Source organism: Siniperca chuatsi, linkage group LG15 (genome assembly GCF_020085105.1).
Source record: "Siniperca chuatsi isolate FFG_IHB_CAS linkage group LG15, ASM2008510v1, whole genome shotgun sequence".
Lineage (NCBI taxonomy): Eukaryota > Metazoa > Chordata > Actinopteri > Centrarchiformes > Sinipercidae > Siniperca > Siniperca chuatsi.
In genome coordinates, this window is record NC_058056.1 from 6,955,718 (window position 1) to 6,981,140 (window position 25,423).

Below are 25,423 nucleotides of genomic sequence, written 5' to 3' on the forward strand. Positions count from 1 at the left end.
CATTTTGGATCTATACACACAGAGACACAGACACCCCCCTTTATTATGTAGTCTAGTGCATTTAGAGTTAGACTTGTTGGTTTCTTTAATGTTGCACAAGAGTGAATAATTTGCCAACCTCTTCTATGTTGAACTCCAAATCATTTAACCTACTAGCTATTAATGGTAATTTTGGTTATTGTTATGGGTTACGATCTAAGGACCCAAAAGCAGAACACGGCGAGGTGGAGAGCCGGATAGTTGGTTTTAACAGTTTTTATTTGTACACCTGTATTGGTCGCTGAACGCTCTTCCAGAGCAGGAGGAACAGGTGTAGTTCGCTGGGGACAGGCGTGCAGTCTACCGACACAGTCCGTGGAGCACCGGCTGGGGCCAACGGGCGTAGGCGCTGAGCGAGGCTTCTGGATATGGCTTGGGTAGCGTGGCTGGTAGATCAGGGAAGACAAGAGATGTAACAATAAACTTAACTGAGTCGAGAAGAGAGCCGTGGCGAAGGTGTCGTACTGAGACGATCTGGAGCTGGTTGTGAGGTAGAGCCAGGTAAGATGCACTATGGAGACCGATTGGATGATGAACTTCAGGTGTGCCGGTGATCTGCAGCAGGAGGGAAAACCAGGAAACCCCGCCCAGGCCAGTACACACACACACACACACACACACACACACACACACACACACACACACACAGAGGACTGACAAGGAACACCAGGAGAGGAGGGCACACTAGAGTACACAAGGATAGGGAGAGAGATGTGGCTAACTATGACAGTTATAGTTATTAATTTAGTTATTATTCTGAGTGACAAATTGATAGTTTAGTGTATTTTATGAGACTGAATCAATGAATTAGCTATCATTTCCCCTTGTTTAAGGGTGGTGCCCCCGAGCACTTTATTCATTAAAGTTATTATTTATGATTATCATTGATAATTTTAATAGCCAAATTTAATTGATTGCACCTAAACAATTAGGTACCCCTTTAATCCCAACAAAAACAACTGCAATCTAAGTGCATTACATATTGGACAGATGTTACTTTCTGCCCATCCCCTTAGCTACTCCAACCAACCACTCTCTCTCTCTCCACTCTGTCAAGGTTGGACTGCAAAGTGATTTACAGAAAACGTCCTCCACATCAAACGGTCTACTGTGAGCTTCAGGTGGGAATGCAATGCAGACAAGAAGCCCTTCAAGGTGACAGTAAAGAAAGACTGCATGTTATGTGAGTTTGTACCACAATAAACTATGTATAATATGGATTAAATTAATTAATTAATGCCCCTTTTAGTCCCATTAAAATAAATGGCAAGATAATTATATTTGGTTTTGTTTAATCTGGTTTGTTAGCAAGAATAACATACTATATACTTCAATTTTAGCAATATGTTGACAGCTCAACACCTGAATAGTTCAATTCAATTTTATTTATATAGCGCCAATTCATAACAGAAGTTATAATTCATTACACTTTTCCTACAGAGCAGGTTTGGACCATACTCTTTATAATATTATTTACAGAGACCCAACAAATCTCATTCACACACTGTGAATAGTGACTGTATTCAGTAATTAAATGATAACTTGTGTTTCTTATTTTGAATACTGACTTCATGGTCCTGGCCATTAAGGTTTTAAAATGTATAAAAGTAAAAGTTAAAAGTATTTCACTCACTGTTTAAGAGACATGCGGTGATTATATTTCACTTTATATATTTGATTTGTAAGTTTCATAAATATTCCAAATCACAATTAATAATTTTGTTAGTAAATAACATGTAAATTTAAATGTATCATACTGTTGAGTAGGATATGAGTTAGCTAATGTTCTTCTTTTTTTATTAAAGAAAAAGTTTTCTTGAACTTCATTTAAATGTTTGGAACAATATCATGTATAAATAAAAAAAAATGTCATGAAACAGGTCTGATTTCTTGTAGTTAATTAGTGCAACGTTGTTTCAGTATATCAAAATCAACCAAAATTCAATCCCAGGGACCCTTTTAGATAATGGGTGAATCAGTGTTGATTCACTAACATTGTTTCAATATATAATCAGCTAAAATGTAGCTGCAGACTGACTTTTAGGTGACGGTTGAATCAATATTGATTCAGTGTCAGTTATGGTATGGTATGTTTATTCATCATCAATCATAACAAGCGCTTTCAATTTGGTTTCAATGTTGGCCGTCAACGTAAATTCAATACTTCTGCCTGATGACATTTAACATTTGTTTCAATCTGATTTTGCTATCTTGACGACTGTGAGCACAAGATGCCGCTGTACGACCTGAGCATGTCAAATCAAGGAGCTTTAATATCTCCTCATAACTGTCTAAACTCCCATGCGAAAAATTATACCGGTGGGTTTAATGCAGGAAACCTTGCAGACTGTAGGAAACGCTATTTCTGTGCACTTGGTCACTCCAACATTCATAACAGGCTACAGTGCGCCTGTCATCACTGATGAACCTGGTTGTTTTCTCTGATTAACAGTAGTTTTCCAACCTTTTTTTCCAATTTACTTTTAAATTAACTTTAATTTCCAGTTTAAAAAATGCTTTACAAACCTTTTCTTTGAATCTGTGTGCTCCCACTAGGTAAGTGCACTCTGCAGATCAGACTGCGCAAAGTGGAGAAACAAACAAAATAACAGAAAAACAATTAACAGATGATACGGACCCAACTTCACAAACTTTTTAGTGTCCTCTGGAAACACTTCCATTGTCGTTTTTGTATTTGCAGTGCATTTCTGTATTTGGTTGTGTTGTGTGTATTTGCAGCGTGTTTTCTAAATGCTGTGCATGTGTTGTCAAATTAATGACAATGATTTCTTAATTTGCTGGTGTTTTTTTCTATTATTTGCCTTCACCATACAGGTCATTTTCTCCTGCGCTCTTCTGCACCTGTGAAGGGCACGTTCACATGCGGTGGCTCTTTTGATGCCATCCACTTATATTTATATTTATGGTTATAGTTTAAACACAGTCTGATTCAAATGCAGCATACAATTTAGTAAAAACTATTGACTATTGCAATGTTTTTATAGGCCTACATGATAATAATAATAATAATGTAGAATAAGAATCTGTTCTTCCTGCTTGTTTGTTTCGGACTGGCATGCATCCAAACAATTACATACAAAAATATTTATTGAAAATAAACAATTCTAATCAATTCCAAAACTCAAAGTAGATTTTTAACCAACAAAAAATCTATAATGACCACTTTGCTAAACAATAGGCCTACACTGCAGTCGAAAACTCCAACTCTCCGCAGGTCAAAAAACATATAATGAGGGAACCGCACACCACCTGAAGGGTCCGCAAAACACACCTGTGTCAGAGGGAAAGACTACTTTAGCCTAAGTCAATTTCATAAATGTTTATTGGCTACATTTGATAATTTTAGTATAATAGTTTTGGCTCTGGATCGCTGTCAGATGATGACCTGTCAAGGTCATGTTTCAGGACTGAGCCAGGACACGTCGCTCAGTCCTGAAACATCTCCTCTCCTTCACTTGATGCATAGAGCAAGTCTAATGCCTGTTTTGCATTCAAAACTCTCTTTCTCTTCAAATTGAAGGTTAGCTTATGACTTGACACAGCTCTGTCACGCACGGTAGCAGACATAAGGCGCCAATAGAATGTTTATCTAAACGCGTGAAACTGATAGGACGAAAATGACTGCATTCATTATCGGGGGGAAATTTACCTGCTGGCGCTTATACGTATAAATGCCCATTTTTTAAATCTGGCTTTATCTTGCCAATTTTTATCAATAGGGGGTGCTACATGACAAACTTTTAGGAAAAGTTAAAGACTGGGGACTTGTCACGTGCGACACTACCACCGCGACACTACCACCACACTACTGAGAAATGTAGTTAAATTAGTAACGCCACTACTTGTAGCGCCACTACTGCCCAACACTGCATGTAGGCTATGTAAATCTGTATATAAATAACTGTATGTTTTATTTTATTTATTTTACCCTGTTTTAATATGCATTTATTTATATGTTATGTTCTATGTGTGTAGCATGAAGGGACTACAAACTTTTACATCAATATACAATCTTCTGTTGTAAAATGAGAAATGACCTTGTGCATTGTTGTACCTTGTAAAAAGGCCTTAAGTGACTACAAAAACTAAACATTTTAAAGCGGTGGCTATTTTAAGGGAGTATTTAGCAGCGGTTTTATGTTGCATTGCACTACTATGAACAAGTGTTTTTTTATTCATGTCATTCAGTGTAACTCCTCAGCTACAGGTGACATAACAAAGTGTAAACACTAACGCTAAAGACAAGACGGGACTTGAAATCACAATTCTCCTTTGACCTTGATGCAACACTCACCAGCGAAAGGACTAACAAAGATGCCACACTGCAGCCAAAGAGATCCTGTTATTACATCCTGTCGAGATGTTTTCTCTGAGGCATGTTTTCATACTTTTATTTCCTTTACTACTAACTATGACACAATAGCATATGCACCACATATTGCCTTAATCTGTATCACTTGAATTTATTAAAATTGAGAGTAGGGAGATACACTTGTGATTTGGGTGATTCAAAGGGCTTCCTCGGTGCTCTGGAGCAGGAGATATTGATGTCCTTGTTTTTCATCCAGATGTCAGAAACTTAACAGAACATCCATTAGGACTTCACCTGGTCAATCAGGCTCAGTTTGTGCTGCTGCTGCTCTCTCTCTTCTGTTAAATCTGCCTTCTCTCACAACTCCCTGTCATAGACAGACGTGTTAGGGCTTCTTTTGAAAACAAGTTGCTCCTCTAAAGAATTTGACACTGTTTGGCTTTTACTCCTTTCATTCTTGCCAGCGATCTGCAGTGTAACTCAGAGGATCTTGGGATTATTGGAAAAAGATATAGGGACTCTAATTACTGAGATCTGTTATATGTCCAGACAATTCTCTCAAAGGGATGATGTGGGGCAGAATTGCTGCATCATGTTCCAACACCACAATGTTAAAATGAAAGAAATAGAGTTAAGGAATAACCTCTTATGTGCATATATATCATTTTGAATAAATTGGGGTATTTTTTTTCTCCTGCTTCCAAATATGTAGCTCAGTAGTGTTTCTCCCGCTGGCCCAGCCCGCGAGTTCCCACTCGGCCCATAGACTTTACGTTGTGATGACGTCGCAGATTCTTAAATCGCTTTTCTCGGCTCGAGGAAAATTTTACAAATATAAAACCTCCGTGGATCAAAACTTCATAATGGAAAGAGTCATAATTAACCTCGTTAGCAGTTTGAGGTGCCCTGTCAACAGTTTTACACACGTCTCTTTTATAATGGTGGTCTATGGGGAAAATGCTTTTTGGGCTGCAGGGGAATGTTTCACTGCAATACATCTATCTATGTGTCAGCTCTGTGATTGACTGGCGACCTGTCCAGGGTGTACCCTGCCTCTCACCCAGTGTCAGCTGGGATCGGCTCCGGGCCCCCGCAACCCTCTAGGGATAAGCAGGTACAGTATAGCTAATGGATGTTAAATATATTTCAATATATATATTGAATTCAGTATATATTGAATATACTGAATATACAGTATAAATTATATACATAATATATAATGTTAATATTTGTATTTTACCTTATACAATTCTTAAACAAATATGTTAAATTATTAGCAAAATGTGTGCAACCTAATATGATTTACTGGCCAAATTATATTAATCTTAAATATTATATCTGAAATGGCGGGTGATGCATCATGTCAGCAGAAAGGGATGTCAGAGTGAAATGTGTCCCGGAGCTGTTGCAATTCATACTCCATCTTACCTCAGTTCCTTGTCTGTGAGCATCCCTTTCTGATTCTGATTTAATTGAATGTCAGTCAAAATGAAGGGGAAGTGTTTAAGGGGATGTAATGGCATGGCAGAGTGGGGTGGGCGGTGGATGTGGGGGAATGGGGAGTCAGGTTTTCATCCCAGCCTTCTAATCAGGGAGGATTTACACCTGGGAGGCCAGGTGAAAGCAATTAACTTGCTGGTAGGAGAGAAAACCAACAGTCTGGATTTCAAACAATTCAGAAACCCTGCTTTAAGGAACCTATACATAATGTGGCACTATGTTCCATTTATCTGCTTCATTTTCAAGCTCCTGGTATTATACATGCTGTGCAAACAGACTCGTGACGTACATGAAGCATGTGACTTAAAGGTCCACGGAAGCTTACCCTCCACTGTGGATACTAAAAATAGTGGCTGACGATAACATCAGACATCTATCACATTTTCTACCTTGTTTTCCACCATTAGAGGTTTGACTAGCGCTCTTTTAATTACGTCATCTCGTTGCGCCCTCTTCGGCAATGATTTAATGGCACGTGACTGGAGAATTAGCGCCACCAAGTGTTTATCTTGAGGGGCTTAATGTCTAATATTTGCACAGAGGTAGTGGATGGAAACGCAGATTAATTCACATTTTCTTTTGCCAAATTTCTGAAAATTCAGTTCAAATTTGCATTGCATTTGGATGGAAACCCGGCTTATGACAAGTCAAAATGTCTGCTGGGAAAAAGGCCTATTGCATGTCACGCTCTGCGAGAGTACTGATTTAATTGAATTTCCAACCTATTTATTTTCTCATTGTTTTTGTATTAGTGTGATGTTATTGCTTGATTGTGATATTGTTACTGAGGATGTTAAGTTCCTTTTTTTTTTTTTTGCTAAGGTATTGTGGAACAAATTCATTTTAGAAATAAAGCAAATATACAGTATACAAATTAAGTTTTGTGTCCTCCAAATTGGGGTTGGGGGGGTTGACATGCCACTTGTTCTAAAGGTTGTGAGAGTGACATGTTCACACTTGTTACTGCATGCAAACAGCAAGTTTGCTTGAGTTCAAGTTATTCAGTGACGGAAGATGCATACAAATCCTTTACTTAAGTAGAAAGTACAAATATCACAATGTAAAAATTCTCCATTACAAGTAAAATCCTTCATTCTACTTAAGTAAAAGTAGAGAAGTATTATCAGCAAAATGTACTTTAACAAAAGTAAATTACTTGTTCTGCAGAAAAATGGCCCTTGTAACTGATATATTATTGTATACTACATTAGTGTGTATACAAGTGTGTTCAGACAGAAAGCGAGTGAATTTGGCCACTGGACTGTTTGTGTTTATTCACCACATACAGCCAGTGTACCAAGTGCACAGACATTACCTGGGGAAGTGTGCCTGCCTGTGTGTTTTTGTGTTCAGCTCATTGGACTCAGAACTCACCAGAAACTCTGGTTCTGTATTCTTTGTTCTGTTATTTTCCTCCAGTTTCTCTCCTTTTCTCTCTTGTCTCTGTATGAAGTAGATTCGTAGAGTCCTGGCATACGGGCACATTTTTCAAGTTGAACCTATTCCAATTCACAGTCGCGTCTTTGCGTCAATTCGCACCGACCTGGTCGAATTTGTGTCTACTTGCGTCTTTCTACTGACTTTGTTCAGGCAGAAAAAGAAGCACATTTTAGAGGTGGTTTCTATTGACTTTCAGTGAGATACTTCGCACAGTTAGATTGTTAATGCTGATGAATCAATGTGCAAGTAGCATTTTAATGGTGGAGCTGGTGGAGGTGGAGCTAGTTTTAAATTCAGTTAGGTGGTTTAGTCCAGCGACCTAGGGGCCGGGGCCCCTCCAAAGGTCTGCCAAGATAAATCTTGGGGGGTTGTGAGATTAGTAATGTGGTAGGGAAGATGACAATACAAGAAATAACAGAAAACAAAATAGTGAAATAATGAATTTTATTTATTTGGTTATTTAAATGAATCCATGGAAATACTCAAGTAAAGTACAAGTGCCTCAAAATTTTACACAAGTGCAGTGCTTGTACTTAGTCACTTTTCACCACTAAAGTCAGTCCCTAAACAGCATTTTTCTGTCTAGAGGAATTCATAATTGTTTTCCTTAAAGTCAAAACCCTTGTGAATGTATTTGCATCATGACTTAGGGTTATATAACCCAGAGTTATGAATCGTAAATCTATGTGCTATTATATACCAAAAATCTTACCATTTCACATCAATGTCTTCCTTCATAAAGTAACTCCTAATTTTTGCACATTAAGTAGTAGTGGACTGGTGCATTCCCTACCCTCATAGCAGAGAAATTATCTGACTGTTTAAAGATTCAAAAAGCAATTAGAAAGCCGCAGTCTCATGAAGCAATTCTTGTCTGTGGAATAAACTCTGCGCTGTGATTAATAACACTGGCCCTACTGTGACATTTAAATCCAGACTTAAGACTTTTACACTCTTATATGACCAATCATATTGTTTGCATATTATTTCCATGACCTTGTCCCTATTCAATATTGATATTTTTTAATTGCATGGCTACTTGAAGCGGATTTGTTTTTGTAACCTGGTAGCTGCCAAAAACACAAGAACCATATGAACTCAAACTGTATGCATCAGTCTGGGATGAAAGCAAGCAAAACGGACCGTGTCAGAGCTGCTAGTGGTTCCCCTTGAATTTCTTTGGGTGTTGCCTTGACAACCACTTACTGTGCCAAGGACCTGGAATATTTTTTTTTTCCTCCAGTATTGTTTACTGTTTTCCCCATTCTCACATTCTGGCTCATCAGAGATCTTAGGCAGTCCTGGACTTGTCTCATCTCCATGCTTGACACTTGGCAGAGGAGCCAAGCACTCTTGGAAGAAATTGGCCCCTATTCTGACTGGGATGCTGGTTGGTGATTTGAGTGTGGTCTCCATCTCTAGTGCCTCAGTCTTTTCACTTCTGGGCCTGTATGCAAGCAACAAATCACCTCCCCATGCCATTCGGTGAAGTTCATCTGACATGGTGAAATGGTGTAATGACTCAAGTTTAAGAGCTTGTCTACTAGGTGCAGTGATGAGGGTCAAAGCTTCAGATATTAGGTTTAAAGACCCCATTTTCAAACCAGCATTTTATATTCACTTTCTGATGAAGAGCAGTAAAAATATTTATATTGGAGTGTGTTTCATATTTCTGGTGTAATTCAAAAAGGGAGATGAGGTTTCTATGAGGTCTCAAACGGGCTGATAGGGCGAGGTATTACTGTATTAAATATACTACAGTGCCACAGTTGTACTAGTGTTTATAATGTGAGTAGTATCCCTGCATGATTCGGAAATAATCATCAGGCATAGATGAAAGCTGTTTTCATTTGAATCTTGGAAAAGCAGCAAATCATTTACATTTGTCAGGTCAGAACATTAGTGGCCACATGCTGCTGGTTGAGTGAAAAATGAATCTGTCAATTTATAAATGCATAAGGGAGGGAACAGAATACTGAAAAGAATCGTACACATCAAAACAAAGCTGATGGAAAACATTCATTCAAACACAGATGGTAAATATCGTTCAGGACTTCTGGACCTTTTCAAACTGTGATGCTGCTGCGTGCAGAGTCTCTGTTTACTGGCAAAACATCCCTGAAACCCTAAATTTAGAGCAGAGTCACAGGGGAGCACCCCAATCTCAATGCAGTCAAAATGTATTACAAAATGTGCAAATTTGTTAAGTTATCTTGACACCACTGTGAGCATCCACTTTTTTCACGTCTAAGGGCCAGTTGTGCTGTGAAAGCTCAGTACAGTAAGTCTGATAATGTGTTGAATATACAGTGGTCCAGTTTAGGTCACTCCATCACTTGCAATTGCAAATTACAAGCGCACCTGATGTTTGGATAATATGCAAAATATTAATAACCAACCAGGTGGTGCCTGCAAATGTATCTGCTTTTGAGCTGCGATCACTTTGCATTAATATTCCATTGCTGTTACTTGCAAGTTCACTATCAGCTTCCATGCCTCTTATGTATGGATGACAGGTATGGCAAACTACACAGTCAGTAGAAAACAATTATTTTTAGCACATCAGTAGCTCACAGGTAACCTTTAAATCTGCAGAGCAGCCAAGAGTGTATGTCCACAGAGGGTGGATTGTTAGTTTTATAGCTGCTTCACACTGTCATGGGCACTGGGACCTAACAAATTAAAGCTTACAACCCACGCTTTTTGTGTTTTTAGACTAAATAGAGCCTAATAGCCCGTCTATGACCGCTAAAATTAATGTTTACCTGGAAGATTACTCACAATATCAGGAGCTATAAGCACACCTAATTAACTGTGTCCCGGGAGAGATGCAGTTTCTGCCTGCAGTCCTCCTCGGTCATCTGGATATAGGAGATGCAGCGGCCGAAGACTCTCCGCCTGCACCGCGTCCTTCTCCCAATTGTATACTCCATCTCTCAATTGTGACAAGCAAAATGTATGCCCATTGTAAATTTGGTAGCAGGAGCACGTTAAACACTTTTCAAAAGCCTGCTGACACGACTTACGAGCTTGTCTTCTGTTACACACAGTGGCCTTCAGAGAAAAGATACTGGGCTCAGCAGTCTGCAGTATTTATATAGTGTAATAATATTAGCTGCATAATATTAGTGCGGATAGATGGCCACATTTTATTATTCTATTTAATTATTATTATATAATTCTAAGTTTTGAGGATAAATTGAACAGCGGTCCTTCAAACACATTTGGATAGCTAGAGCCCTTAGTCTTGTTTAATGTCCAATGTGAGTGTTTATAAAATTACTTTTTTCTACATTAATAATAATAATAATACATTTTATTTATTGAGAGCTTTTCAAGGTACTCAAAGACACTTTATACACGTTAAAACGATCGTAAAAAACAACACACTAAAGATATATAACAACGTTATTCACACATTAAAAGCGGTTCTGAAAAGGTGAGCCAGTGGAGTTTCTGCAGGACAGGGGTGGAGCGGGCAGCAGAGTTCTGGATACACTGGAGCTTATGTAGGATTTGGATGATGTGCCATAAAGAATGCTGGTGCTAGTCAGATGTGGATGTGATGAAAGGCATGGATCAGATTTGTCCAATACGAATGGAATTCCTGGGCTGGGAAAAACACATTGAAATCAGAGTTTCAGGAAGATAATTTTAGTAAATATATGAATGTTGTGTGGAATCCTCTGTGTTCAACCGTAAAATCGCTGGTGCTTTAGTGAGGTACTCAGGTTGTTGCCTTGCCACCTGCTGCACATGCCAGAATATTGTGTCTTAAATCCTTGTAATAAACTTTTAAAAATTAACAAATGTTTCATTCAAATCTGATGTGACAGCGGCATAAAAACTATACCCACTGTAAAAAAAACCTTTGCATTCTGTCATACAGTTTTTATATGGCTAAAATGATACAAGCAATTAACTATATATTTATCTGGATGCTGCTGTGGGCTGTATACCAGTCTCGCTAATCTTTTCTTTTAATTGTGCGATATCCTCATACACACAGCATTTGACACCCTCAGCAAAATATACTTTTCATTTAACAGTGTGACACATTAATCAGCCGCACTGTTTGAATATTCATTTCCCCTCAGTGTTTTAAAATTGGATCTGATGATTGCATATTGATAAGCTCTCACTCATTACAGGTTCTTAGGGTGTGCCAACACTCTGGGTAATTTGTCACTAACTAAAACTAAACTGAGTGGGAGAACACTCGACAATGCTTCAGTCTGACTTTTGTCGACTTGTGAACTCTTTTTTTTTCAATGACAGCAGATGCTCACCCTCGCTGTCTTTGTAACTGTGACATGCTGAATGCTGACACACTTTAATGCACAATAATTAACTATTCCCCTCCACAGTGACCACAAATAGCGCAGCGCCTTGGCAGAAAAATCTGAATGACACACATTAGATGAAAAGAGATTCAGCGCCCGCATCCTTCCTACTGCAATAACTTTATTTTACAGAGTGAGACTTTCACTTGTGTGTTTACTCACAACATGAAGGTTTCTTGAGACAGTACGCGGCTCTCACTCGTGGTTGTTCTCTTGTTTCTCATCTTTGTTGCTCCTTTCAACCTCTCTATCTTTTCCGTTTCCAGTGTTCAAGAATAGTCCCCCTATATGTGGCTTCCAAGTTTAGTCTCTGCCAAGCTCATTTGAAAGTCAAATGTTAGCCTTCACTTTTCCCACCACACTTCAAGCGCGGCACGGTGGGTGAAAACACTTAATCAAGCCTCTGCCACAGTGCAGCAATCAGAGATAACAGGGCAGGAATATGGGTCATCCCATGCTCTGCACTGAGCTTACCAAGTGCCACCAGATGCACACTAATGAGGGAGACCCCACCTTCACTGTTGTTGTTCCTGTCAGGTCTCTTGACTGGTGTCATCACAAGACATCATGGAAAGAGTAAAAAAGGAAGGAAAAGAGCAGCATGTGGCAGGAAAAGATGTAATATGTAATGTTCATTTATTGCGTGTTATGACATTACAACAATGGACAACATTTTTTTTTTTTTAATATTTATTAATTTGTTCATATACACATTATGCCCATGCAGACACGGGACTGTGCTTTTAATAAATCAGAGCGTTATCCATTAACATGTTTTTTTTCATTATCTAGTTGTTACGTTTGTGATCTGGAAAAAGACTGACACTATGCAGTCATTTTTCTAAAGATAAGAAAAGATTTCTTTAAAGCTCCATTCATTGATTGTTGTTGGCCACTTGGGGGCATTGCCATATTATCACCGTATAAAGTAGATAGGGCGGACATTAGCAAAAGATTTAATATTTTGACACCCAACAGTCACGAAGCAACATTAACATTCATTTGGAGTTGTGTTTCGGGCCACCTGATGCATGTAAGTCTAATATTCACTCTCTTTTATAGTTTTGTATTGTCACGAATTTCTTTTCAATAAATATTTGTGCATGCTAATTGTTTGAATGCATGCCAGTCCGAAACAAACAAGCAGGAAGGACACCATAGATTCTTATTCTAAATTATTATTGAGATTATTATTATCATGTAGGCCTATAGAATTTCAACTTAAATAAATGTCACTTTTTTGATGAAAAAAAAAAACACCCTTGAATGTTGAAGGCAGCAGTTTGGCTTCAACTCTTTAGAAGTGACTTTCTCAAATTCAGCATTAATGTCACACACAAACCCTTTCCATTCCTTTAAAATTACACCGTGTGACACAGCATTAGCCTGGAATGAAACTCAGGGGGAATTCAGACCAGGGCATTGCTTCATTCTAGTGAACTCAGTGTATCTCCTGCCTGGACTGTACAGCTTCAGGACCAGTGCAGGCTACTTTTTGTCTCCTCATCTTTGACACAATAGCTAATTGTACCAAGCCTCTCGGCGGTATGACACAAAGTTAACAGCGGCCATATTAAAACTCATCACTGGAAATACCACTCACCCTGTGAAAACAGTTGTAAGATGTTTTGTGTGGCTCTGGAGAAGCTTTGTCAAGTCTGAGACGGTTACCCTGGTGAAAACCAGAGCTGTAGTAAGTGCCGTTGTTTTGCCTTGGGCTTGGAGACTACAATTTCTTTCACAGAAAGACTACGTTACAGACTGGGGGTGTGGAGTTTGAACAACGAGGGCGCTTACCAGGCAGAGAGGATCTGATGAAAACATGCTATTAGTTGCATTATGAGAAATATAGGATCCACTGTTTTTGGTGTTTCACCCATACCAGCTAAAAGTCAGGATGTCTTGGCTCAGATTTTGACAGTTTTTTAAAATCTGTCTTTTGTAAGTCCCTCAACTTTATGGAAGTGCAAAATATTAAAACACTGCAGCACTCCTATAATGATGACAAAAAACAACATATTTTCTGTTTGTCGACTGCTCATAATTGAAAATGATTTCTCTTTTATGTATTTACAAACTTTACTGATAACACATAAATTAACCTTCACCATCATCATAAAAAACGAGTGAGGTTATAGCTGTTGTGCAGAATTAGCCTGTATATTAAAAGAACTGTCAATCAATTTGAGTTTAATAGCAAGTTGTAGTTGTAGTAATCTTGTGTTCTGATTTTTGATAGTGGGCGAACCTTTTGTTTGGGTTACGGATTGCACCTTTAAATACATGTTCACTGTATAAAAGTGAGAGGAATGATCTGTAATGTATCATATCAAATCACTAAAACTCTATGAAGAATTGCAAATGCATAGTGCTGTGTAACATTCTTATCAACAGCGAGACAGCTTGATTTACAGAATCTGATTTACAATAAATTACTGTAAGGCAATTTTAATTTATATGGCACCTTTCATATACAGAGGCAAAGTGCTTCACTTACTGCATTAAAACATCAAATAGGATATACTGCATAAAACACTGAAATACAAATGATAAGGAGAGAAACTAGTTTAAAAGAAATAAAAAGACAAAGCCAGAGGGGAAAAAAGGTAGGTCAAGGTGTACGTGTGAGGTGGATGCTGACGTTTTAGTCGCAGGCAGTGGAGAATATAAAAGTTTTTAACCTGGATTTGAAGATAGTCAAATTTGGAGCAAGTCTTATTTCTTCTGGAAGTATTGAATGTACTTTCACAGTTGCTGGAAGGGGTCTGAAGAAGCGGCAAGAACAATGGACTCAAACACAAAGAGCATCTGAATAAGTTCGTCTGATTTTTCTTTCGAGGGCTGTTCAAGGAGGAATGGTTCTCCTTCACAGATTCCCTCCATGCTTCTTTCCATGCTTGTTAAACACCATAGGCTATCCATTAGGGTGTGCAGGCCTGTAGAGATGCTTTGGATCTGATTTCAAGGTCTACGCTAGCAACAATATCTGCTTCAGGCATAGCGGTGGGTGCTGTCCCCTGCTTTGTCTTTGAGGGCATGTCCCAGGGGGCCGCTCTGCTCTGAGCGAAGCAGACAAGTATAATTGACGAAGAGCGTTTTACACCATCACTTCCATTGTGAATGTGAAAGCTCTGATATGTCATCTTTGACAGCATTCTTTATTTTTCTTACCACTTGACATTTTCCCCCCATCAACAATTTTCTCTGTGTCTTGTAATATCTGTACGTTTTTGTCACATAACACATGATCCATTCCTCTACAGGCTTTGTAAAATGTCAGACCCTAATAATTTCAACTCATTACAAAACACAAAAATGAACTAGGCTTGATTGTATTTATGTTGCTGAATTACAAGAACTCAGGTGTGACATTCTTGAACTGCTGAGAAACATCAGTGTCGTGGGTGTTTAATTTAAGTCTTTGGAGCAAAAAGGAGAGCCTTTACTATATTTTATCTACTGTCATACAGTATGGCTATTGTAATAATGTGCTCTCCTCTGCACTCTTTCTGGTTAAGAGAGATTAATTCCATCATATTCTACATGATCATTTACATATTCACTTTCATTTCTAATCCAAATCCTGGCTGCAAAGGATAGTGAAGATATTCACAAAAAGATTTATTTTAAAGGACAATTAACACTAAAAAAAGTCAATAAAAACCACATACTTTTAGAGCCCATGTCTGCCTTACAGACCGTCAAGCATGTTAAGTGTGACAGGAGCACAGTAAAAAACAAATAGCCTTGAAAGGTGGGTGGTGAGGGTGAAAAAGAGGGAAAGGGAAACAGGATTACCAAGGACTGGGGCTTTACTTGAGTTCCCAGGTAAGGATCTGTATCAGGATAATACACATATTTGGAGTTGTTTGTGCTAAATGTTTAAATACCTGTTTTGCTGTTTCAGAAGTCCAGTGGATGGTGGATTTATGACTCCCACTAGCAGTTAATTCGAACATGGTAGGTGCAATTAATATGTGTAAAGTTAGATCAGATCAATGGGGAAGATAGACCTTGCTTTCGTGTACTGTCTTCCTGATGGACGTTTTTTTAAAGTCCTGGTTTCTATTGTTGATCTCTGCTGTCAAGACAAAGATTTCAGTGTCATGATGCATGCTAGCTTTTTTGCAGACCACTGCATAAGCGCCCACAACTCCCACAATCATTTAGAGATAATCTTCCTACATAGCTTACAAGCTACTTAGCTGGGTCCATAAAAAAATATAGTAACAGAAAAATGGCCACAAAAAGGGTGACAAGCATGGATGGGATTGACTCAGCTGTGCAGGTTGTTGCAAGAAGACTTCCAGTTACAACTACTCTTAAATGGGCATACTTCTTTGACCTTAAATTAAATTAAATGAACTTTTTGTAGTAATAACTACTGCAGGTTTCGTGTCAGCTTGAAGGCATCGCCGTTCACATGGCCACGATGTTCAGCGCTGATTCTGACTGCGTACAGTTCAGTAGTACTTTCAGTCTGTTAATAGTTATTTTCAGTTCAGTGCAAAACTAGCCTATACGAGCACTGCACATAAGGTTAACTGCTCAGCAGCCTGTTATTATTTACGACAGAGTTACAGAGACAGAGTTATCAGTTTATGATTGACTGTGAGCTGACAACAGTGCTCTCAGTCACCAGTGAGGGGAGCTCCACTGCTAAAAGCTACTGATTCAGTTGGTGACTATGGTGATTCAGTAAAGTCAGTTCTGTTTATAGATTTGTTCTTAAATGTACTGAGCACCTCTAGTAGCTCTCCATCTCAATCCACCTATTTAAGTTAGAGTCAAGAAGAGGACACGCTTCACGAGCCTTATTTTTTAATCAAGTCAAGTCCCGCCCTGTTGTGCTGTGCTATCATGTATTCCTAACCATAACTTTATTCAATGAACATATAACACTCAATCTTGAACCATGTGTTGCCATCGAGAAAAACAAAGGGTTAAAGAACTGTATAGAGAACTGCAAAATTATTTAAAAAGCATTTTAGTTATCATTTGTTATTTTATCTAGGGAAAAGGCTATGCTTATCATCTCAATGTATGCCCCTCAGAAGTATTAGTGTCAGAATCAGAACTTTCCTGTTTCATAATAAAGACCAACTAGAAAATTCATGCAATAAGTCACAAGTGAGGGAGCACCTAGGATCTTTTATCATCCTAGGGGCACAGCTGTGCTCACAGCTAGCATCCAATCACAAGGACGCGGTGAAGTAAGGAGTACTAGCCAATCACAGCACAGTAGAACAAAATTACGCGTTTCACTCCTACAAAACCTAAGTCCTGCAGCTTCCTGTAGCGTCAAGCCATATGGTGTCTGGATCAAAATATTGGTTGATTTTAATCAGGGACACTACATCTCTCAGTGGGAGGTGGTAGACATGTAGTGCCAGTGTGAGGCCTGGATCGGTCCAGGTCACACAGCTCTCTAGATAACTTGGAGGGGGTTTTAGGCATGGCTCTGTTATTGGTCAGATTGACCTTTCAGTTGACCCACTAATCATGGTGCTTGCCCCATTATCTTTTTGTATTCAGTGATTGCAGCTGTCCACGGGCCAAACCTGGCTCCACCAACACAACTCGACTGAGATAAACACAGAGGAAAATCCTCCAGTGGTATAGCCAGTGGATAATTAACATGTTGAAGGTAGGTTGGCTGGTTTGAGTTGCACCTGTTTTGGCTGTGGCTGTGTAGGTATTACCAACACTGGTGGCAGAGCTGTGCTGCAGGGTTGCATGGTGAGATCATGCCAGTTACAGTAATGAGAACAAAAAGAGGGGCAGCATGATACTAGATAGCTGTCCATAACTAATTGGCAACACAATGTATTTAGTTGTTTTGTATAAAGGGACAGTAAAACTCTACAGCGTGTTAGTCTACACTTAGGGTACACAAACTGACCCCACTGTGAGCTTACAGCATGCACAGCTTTGACTTTCTCTCTGTTTGAAACATCATACAGAGAGAGAGATCACCTTTGCATGTTTTGCCTAAGTCATGAATATTGTTAAATCAATTTAAAAAGGTTATTTAGTGAGTTTCACATCAGCATGGGTTGCAAATGGGAAAGGTCGACATTTTTGAGATGGTTTAATGAGTACACACAGAAAGTCTCCCAAACAGGCAAGCAAATTATGCTGTGTACATCATTACATGTAATGCAGAAAATATTTGTGAGAAAAGGGGTTTTATTTTTGCCTCTTGTCTGTAAAAGGTTGAGATTTGCATATAAATTGACCATTTTATTTCTCCCACTGCAGCCCTTGCAGCCTTTATTTAATTTGTGGTCATGTTAATGAGTTCTGCTAGCGTGGCACAATGTGGGACTACTTATACTGTATATTTGGAGGCAGACTGTCAGTTTGGGTAATGGCCTCATTTATCGATTAGACTACTGTGTTCAAACTGTAGTAAAACCTGCAGGTTTTGTGTGTTGTCTGATTTTTGTTTGCGAAGATTTGAAGAGTAGAACTTGTGTTCCCCAAACAACTGGCCATAAACAATACATACAATCGTTCCAAATCTATTTACCTGATGAGGTTTTTGGGTACATCAGAGTGGGGTTTGTTCAGTGCAGAATGCAAAGAATGAGGCTATTACAAGAACAATGTTTTGTCCAAACCATTCTATTTTACAATAACACAAATATCACATAATGTCCTGATGAACTTTGGATTCAGGAGGTGCAATGTGGATTCTGTCCTGGTCCAGCCCTTAACCCTTGCAGGGACATTCCCCATCCAGTACATGTGCGTTGTGGACTCGGAGAAGGCTTATGTCCCCCCGGTGTAATCAGCAAAGTGATTCACGATTTCCACTTTTTCTGTCAATGATGGCAGGCTTTGCTCCGCTCCGCCTTCAAGTGGGAACAGCTATAAACACTTTTGCCTTGCAACGTGGTTGGACAACATGTCTTATGATCTAGTTCTTTTCTAGCATACCTCAAAAAAAAAAAAGACTGGAAAGCTACACACTCATAACTCTGATGCATTTATTATAACTATTAAAAATCTAAATGTTTCAACAATCATCTTTAATAGTTGAAATAGCACTAAGAGCCAGTTAAGGTGATTCTGTTTTGGTGGCTGATTAGGATCCTCCTGCACGCCTCCTTCTGGAGTTATACGAGGATGTCGAACTGGGTGGAGACCCTGAGGCAGAACCAGAACACACTGGAGGGATTACATATCCCGTCTGGCCTGGGAACGCCTTAGGATGTTGAGAAGGACGTCTACCTTGCTACCTTTCTTGCCTGCTGCCACCGCAACTCTGACCCAGATAAGTGGCAGACAGTGGATGGATGGATGGAAGGACTATGCAATTTATATAGTAAACACAAAGCTAGAACAACTCAAAAGACCTGCAGGAGAAGTATAACTATAAAAGCTGGTCCCCTGGTAAAAGGTGTTGTGTGTGTTTTAGGTCACTGTGTTATCTTTTACATCGATTATTGAAGGAGAAAAGAAACTATGTTCAGAATTCAAACAGTTAAAGTATCAGACAGGCGCCACAGGCTGATGAGCGTACACAACAGACAGCACTATCCGACAGAGACACAGATTTTGTTGTCAATCCTCTCATGAAACACTGGATAAGGCGACTAATGGAATAGAACTCAGTGTAGCCCTGTAAACCTTTGATCCCAGTCTAAGAAACCTACAATCAAAGGACAAATGAGGCTGTGCACTCCCACACTGGACACTTCTTTCAAATCCACTGACCTCATTTCACCGCATAACAAAAAAAAAACAAAAAAAAAAACACCCAAAAGGGTTTGTGCATGCAGGGCACATCTCCTTGTATAGCAGCACCATAACAGAATGAGTTGTTTCTGCTCTTGGAAGGCCTCTCAAAACAATTATGCAGCACGCAATGTTAGTATAATGAGCAATCCATAATTTACTCTCAGTATAAACACTCACAACCTTGAATAAAAGTGAACGCCTCTGAGACACAAAATGGAACAAACTGAGCTGGTATATTAACAGTGGTTGGCAAGAAATTCCTGTTGGGCTTGCGCAATTATTCTCTTGGGTTGCTGTCATGGTCTTCCTCTGAGCTCTGTGAAAAGTAACAGCCCCTCTGCGATAAACTATAATTACATTGTATTTATTCATGCTGTTAACATTAATCATGAAGCACTCAGGATGAGGAGCAGTCTGCTGGTCAATCACAAAGGCAGGCTTGGATCCTGAAAAAAAGTCACCAATTTCAAGTGCACATCATGACTTAGGTAATGAATCCTTGAGATGCCGAAAGAGGACAAGGTGGTTCATCAGTACAAGTGTGTATAACGCATGCTTTACTCAAATCACTGCAACTTCATCAATTTTAAAGAGCAACAAAATATTTATACTTACAAATGGGATGGCAAAAAAAAAAAAAATCCCACAGAAAAGTTGTATTGTTTACACAGTGACATACTAATTAAGACATAATGAGTGCATTGGCATCAGCATATCTTCCATGAGGCCTCGCAGTAGTTCGGCAGGCGCGGAAGTCATTTTAGTAATTTGTTCCATACACCCTCCAATCACGCATATCCTACCTCTCTCAACAGGCGGTCCATATAAACATTTGGCACTCATTCACTCTGCATACAACAATGCTGAGCTCTGCATCCATGCTGCTACGCCGCTGCCTGCTTTCAGAAATTTTACTCCCTCCACTTCCCCAGCCTCCTCTTGTATTAGCATTTAATCACATGTGAATTTTGAATGTTTAATATGTGTTCATGTTAATTAAATGTGTATTTCAGGTTCTGTCGGGGCCCAGGGACAGTCTGTGTCAGACTTGCTCAGATTTGATCCAGAGCATCACATGAGCAGAGCCACACCGCCAAACTAAAATGCACAGTGCTGCAATATACTTGACATGAGTGTCCTGAGTGAACTGCAGTTGTAGAGAAACAAAGCATACACAGGGTCCCTTTTTGCATAAATACTCTTTGTCCAGAATGAAAAGAGGAAGGAAGAGAACATAATATGTAAAGATAAATAAAATGGTCATAAAATAGATAACAATCACATTGTTTCTCCTAATTACCAGATTCATGCTTGAAAATAAATAAAGCTGGTGTTACAAAAAGTAAATATGTCAGTATATCCACTTTACACTTGTTTGAGCTATATGTAAAAAAATGTCCACCTGTCGAATTCATACTGCAAACTAATTGGGGGAAGCATATCACCAGAAAGTTGGGGTGTCCCCCCCTAATGTAAGAAACAAGGAAATGCACCGTCCCTCCCATAGGTCTTTCTTTCAACAAACAATTAATTTAGCAAACATAACACTGTCAGTAATGTTATACAATTAGCTACCTTTATAAGCTATCGCACCCTAGCCAACGTTAGCATTAACAGCTGTTTAATTAGCAGTCTAAAAGAAACGTTGCAAGTTCAGCATCAGCTCGCCAAGAGCTGTCTCCAGTGGTGGAAAGCAGCGCCAATGCTACCTCTTGTTTTGCTTCTATTTCTATCACTTCTTTCTTTGCTGCCGAATGTGGTTCCTTTCCCTCTGGGCAGCGCTACTTCTTCAGCCTCTCATGGTGGACTGAGGGCAGACTGGATGCTACAGTGACTCACTATCCACTCGCCAAAGTAGTGGACTGAGAGAGTGGCATATCCATCCCTCGAGCCACGCTAGGTAGCATAGCTAAAAACATTGAAACTTTGAATTTTGTTATTCTTTTTATTTACACTGGAGGTATAATTTTATTTTCCCAGGTTTCTGTGCTTATCTTCAAAAGGATGAAAATCAGACTTGTATCACAATGACTAAGAACTCTGAGTTTGCATGGCTTTATAAATATCTATATATATCGTTTTTGGGTGGGTGCCCTCTCAGGTGGCTTGCCGCTAGGTGGTTTCATCGACCAGGCTTCATTCTGCCTGCCTCAGTTCCACTTCTTTGCCCATTTTTTGGATTAGTAGTCAGACACTGCCAAGATGGCGGCGGCTGGAGCCACCAGAGCCGCCCACTTTGAGTTCACAACGGCTCTTCAGATACCTATGGGTGGCGTCACACTGTGTCCATTTCTTTATACAGTCTATGCTTGAACCAGACCAGCATCCAAGAGGACCTGAGTATCAGCATGACACTGTGGCAGAGAACCACAGCCCTGCGACAGCCACCTGTTCAAGTGCCCAACCCCCATCTCCACTTGAGCCCTACACCAACGCAGAGGCCCAGCCTATTTTATTTTTAAAGAAATAAATTGATCTATTACTTTTTACATATCTATTTCAGCCATTCAGGCCAGGCGCCAGGATGAAGTGACTGAGGGGACTGTTAAAAATTGCGAGGGGGCAGTTTATTTCATAAAATAAAATGCATTGATTTAACCATGCATTAGCATCAGAAAGGCAAAATGACAACAACAACATAAGGCCACTGTTTCAAAATCAAAGAATACATTTATTAATCAGAGCACTCACATGAGAATGTGGAACTAGCAGAGCGCTAAATATTTTTTGAACTTATGAACGATTCTCTCAACGCAGAGCAGTATGAATCGATCACTGTGTATGTGTGTGTGTGTGTGTGTGTGTGTGTGAGTGAGTGATGGAAGAATCTGAATCATAGAACTGTATTGGTGGAGGTGGGGCAGTATGTGCTTGCATATGCACATGTGTATATTGTTGCCGCTGGTCCAGGAAAGTATTCTTGCAATCATGTGGTGTAAATCCTGTATGGTGGAAGATATCTACAGGTGTTGATATTGTCCTTCAGGTTGTGATCATAGGCTGTAGCCTGTCAGTGTAAATTCTGCATAAGCTACAGGTGTTTCCAACAGTTCACTAAAAACCTATAACAGTAATGTTAGACTACTGGACTGCGCGTGTGTGGAGCGGGGGGCCTCCAGTATTTTGTGCCCAGGGGCTTCTGCATTCTTAATCCGTGCTTTGCTCAACCTCTGTCGTATCAGCACTTCACCTGAGGAAAACCTTGTGATCATCAATACCAAGTTTAGGATTTGATCAATGTCTTTCAACCAATCATTATACCAAAAATCATAACAATTTGAATCATTAATTTTGATGTCTGTGTGATGTCAGTTTTATATTAATGTTTCTTTAAGTAATAAGTAATCTATTTTTTGTCTTGGAATGTCATAATTAATTTGCTTACAAGATACAATGTACAATAACATAATGTTTACTCAAGATCTATTTTTAATTACAGTTAAGATACTGATATGCTCATTGCACAAATCTAATGCGCTTTAAATTCATCATACTGAATTCTAAGAACATTAATTTTTCATGTTTTCTGTAACACAGCTTGAAATCTACAGTAAAGCCCTGAAAACTGTGTAACAGACAGAATTACTTATGACTTGAAAAACTAAAGATTGTTCTACCCGCTCTGGGTTCTATACACTGTTTAAAACAAGTAAGGTACATGTATAGAGTGTGTTTTGAAATATTGATGTGAATATACTTTCCTGAAGCATATTTTCCCTTTGTTACACACACTGTGTCTCAGAGTCTTTGGTCATCAGGTGGCAAATTCGAATCAGTACATTGGTGACAACACCACAGCCTGATATCAGCATCCCAGTTATTTGTTTAAATATTGTATTTATTTATTTGTGTAGCAGGAATCCTTGTCAGCATATCTACAAGGATTAGCGCCCTGGACAGCTGCCTCATCCCTGAGATTTTGGTATTTACATTTTTGGCTAATACAAAAAAAGGTCAGGGGTGTACCAAAAACATAAGGATTCATCCTAGGGGGATCATGAATTTATTTATTTATTTAACATGAACAATACTGATGAACATGGTTACATAGGGAGAAGCAATGCAGCACATGTAATGTATAGGGCCTCTAGCTAAAGCTAATTTGCAGCCCCCATCCCTTGTTAGGTTAAAACAACTAAACAAACAAATCGTTACAACAGATTCAGGATAAAAACAACAGAACATGCATGTGTATATGTGTGTATGTATTGTACATGACTATGTCTACATTTACACTGAGGTTCGAGTGTGTGCGCGTGTGTATAAGTGTGATTTGTAGTATGTAGGTGTATATGTATGTGACTAGGGGATCCATTCAAAACTCTTCCAGTGTTTAGTGATTATTCCCAGCCAACATGCAGTGTTGCTGAAACCTGGCCACAGGTTTATGAGATACCCTGTCATGGATCAAGGTGTTGGTCAAGGGGAAATTTGAAGCTTTTGAGGGACACAGGGTCACCAACCGTAAACATTTGTACCAAATTGCATGGCGATCTGGCCAGTGGTTATAAAGATCCTTATACCCAGCGGCTAGAGGGACAAAAATGAGATTTAGCACATTGTGCCTTGAACATATACATACGGAAGAACGGAGCGTCTCACAATTGACTGACCGACCTGATTGATCTCTTTGTCATTACCTTAAAAAAAGTTAATTTAGATGTGAAAATGAAGAATGATAAAAAAAAATAAACTGTCATCTGTATCAATAATATTTCTCAGTAGGAATACAGAATGGGGACATCGATATCTCTCAGTGGTGCAGACTGGATAGAGACATCTAAGTGAAATGTGACAGAGGCAGATGGAGCTCAAAGTATCATCTTTGAAGCGTTCAGCCTTGCAGCATTGAAATAAGCAAAAAGATGTCTCATGTCGAAGCCGTATGTGTCAGAGAAGTTGTCAGAAGACTTGAGAGTCACAGATTGTATGATTTAATGGTGCTGCAGAATCTCTTGGTTTCATGGTCAAGGTCACATGTTGTGGAGACAGATGAGATTCATTCAAATCAGTTATGCAGAAGTCTTTATACTAATATCTTAACAACAGAGTTCAAAAGAGGTTTTTTTTTTTTACACAGAAAGAAAGAGCATCACACTTCAGTGGAACAGGCGGGACTCTGAAGGCAGAACAGGATGAACCGGGTTTGATTCTCACTGCACTCTGTCACTTGTCAGTTTTTGAATTTCATATTGTGGTATAACTACTATAACATTTACTTCTGCAAAACTAAAGGTGTCGCTATTTTAGTTTTGCAACTGCTTAACATCTGTTCATTAGAGCCTCCGCGACTGGTAAACACATGTTTTTCAAACTTTTGGTTAATAAGATTAAGAGTCTACAGCCATGCTAGCGGGTCTGTGAGGCTGTACATAGGCACAGCAGTGCTTTGAGCTACATGCTAACCTTAGCATGCTAACATCTGCACAATGGCAGTGCTAACATGCTACTGTTTGGCACATGTTTACCATGCTCACCATCTTAATTTGGCATGTTAGCATGCTCTCATTTGGTAATTAGCTCTGAACACAAAGTACAAATGAGGCATTTATCTATAAACCAAAGTTTCGGACAAATCAAAAGTCTGACCTGATGATGGCTTTAGAGCAATAGTGAAAGGATCACTAAAGTTATTCAAATTCATCCCCTGGGCAAGATTAATATCCCTATCAAATTTCATGGCAATCCCTCCAATAGTTGTCGAGATATATCACTCAACACCACAAATGCTGCTGGTGGCACAAGATGAAATGTCAAGGGATGACTAAAGTCATTAGGATTCATCCTCTGGGGACCATAAATGTCTGTACAAAATGTCAAGGAAGACAAGAGATCGCAAGGAGGCATAGCTGGAGATGAACTCAGCCTTGCGAGAAGCTGACTGGCAGTTCCACAGGCCCCCTGTGTCAAGGTGTTGGGTGTGAGTGGAGCGCACAGCCGAAACAGCACAACAGATCTGTCTATACCACTGTTTTGGAAGCAAGAATGATGGTAAACATATTCAACATTCCCAGTTGGTTTA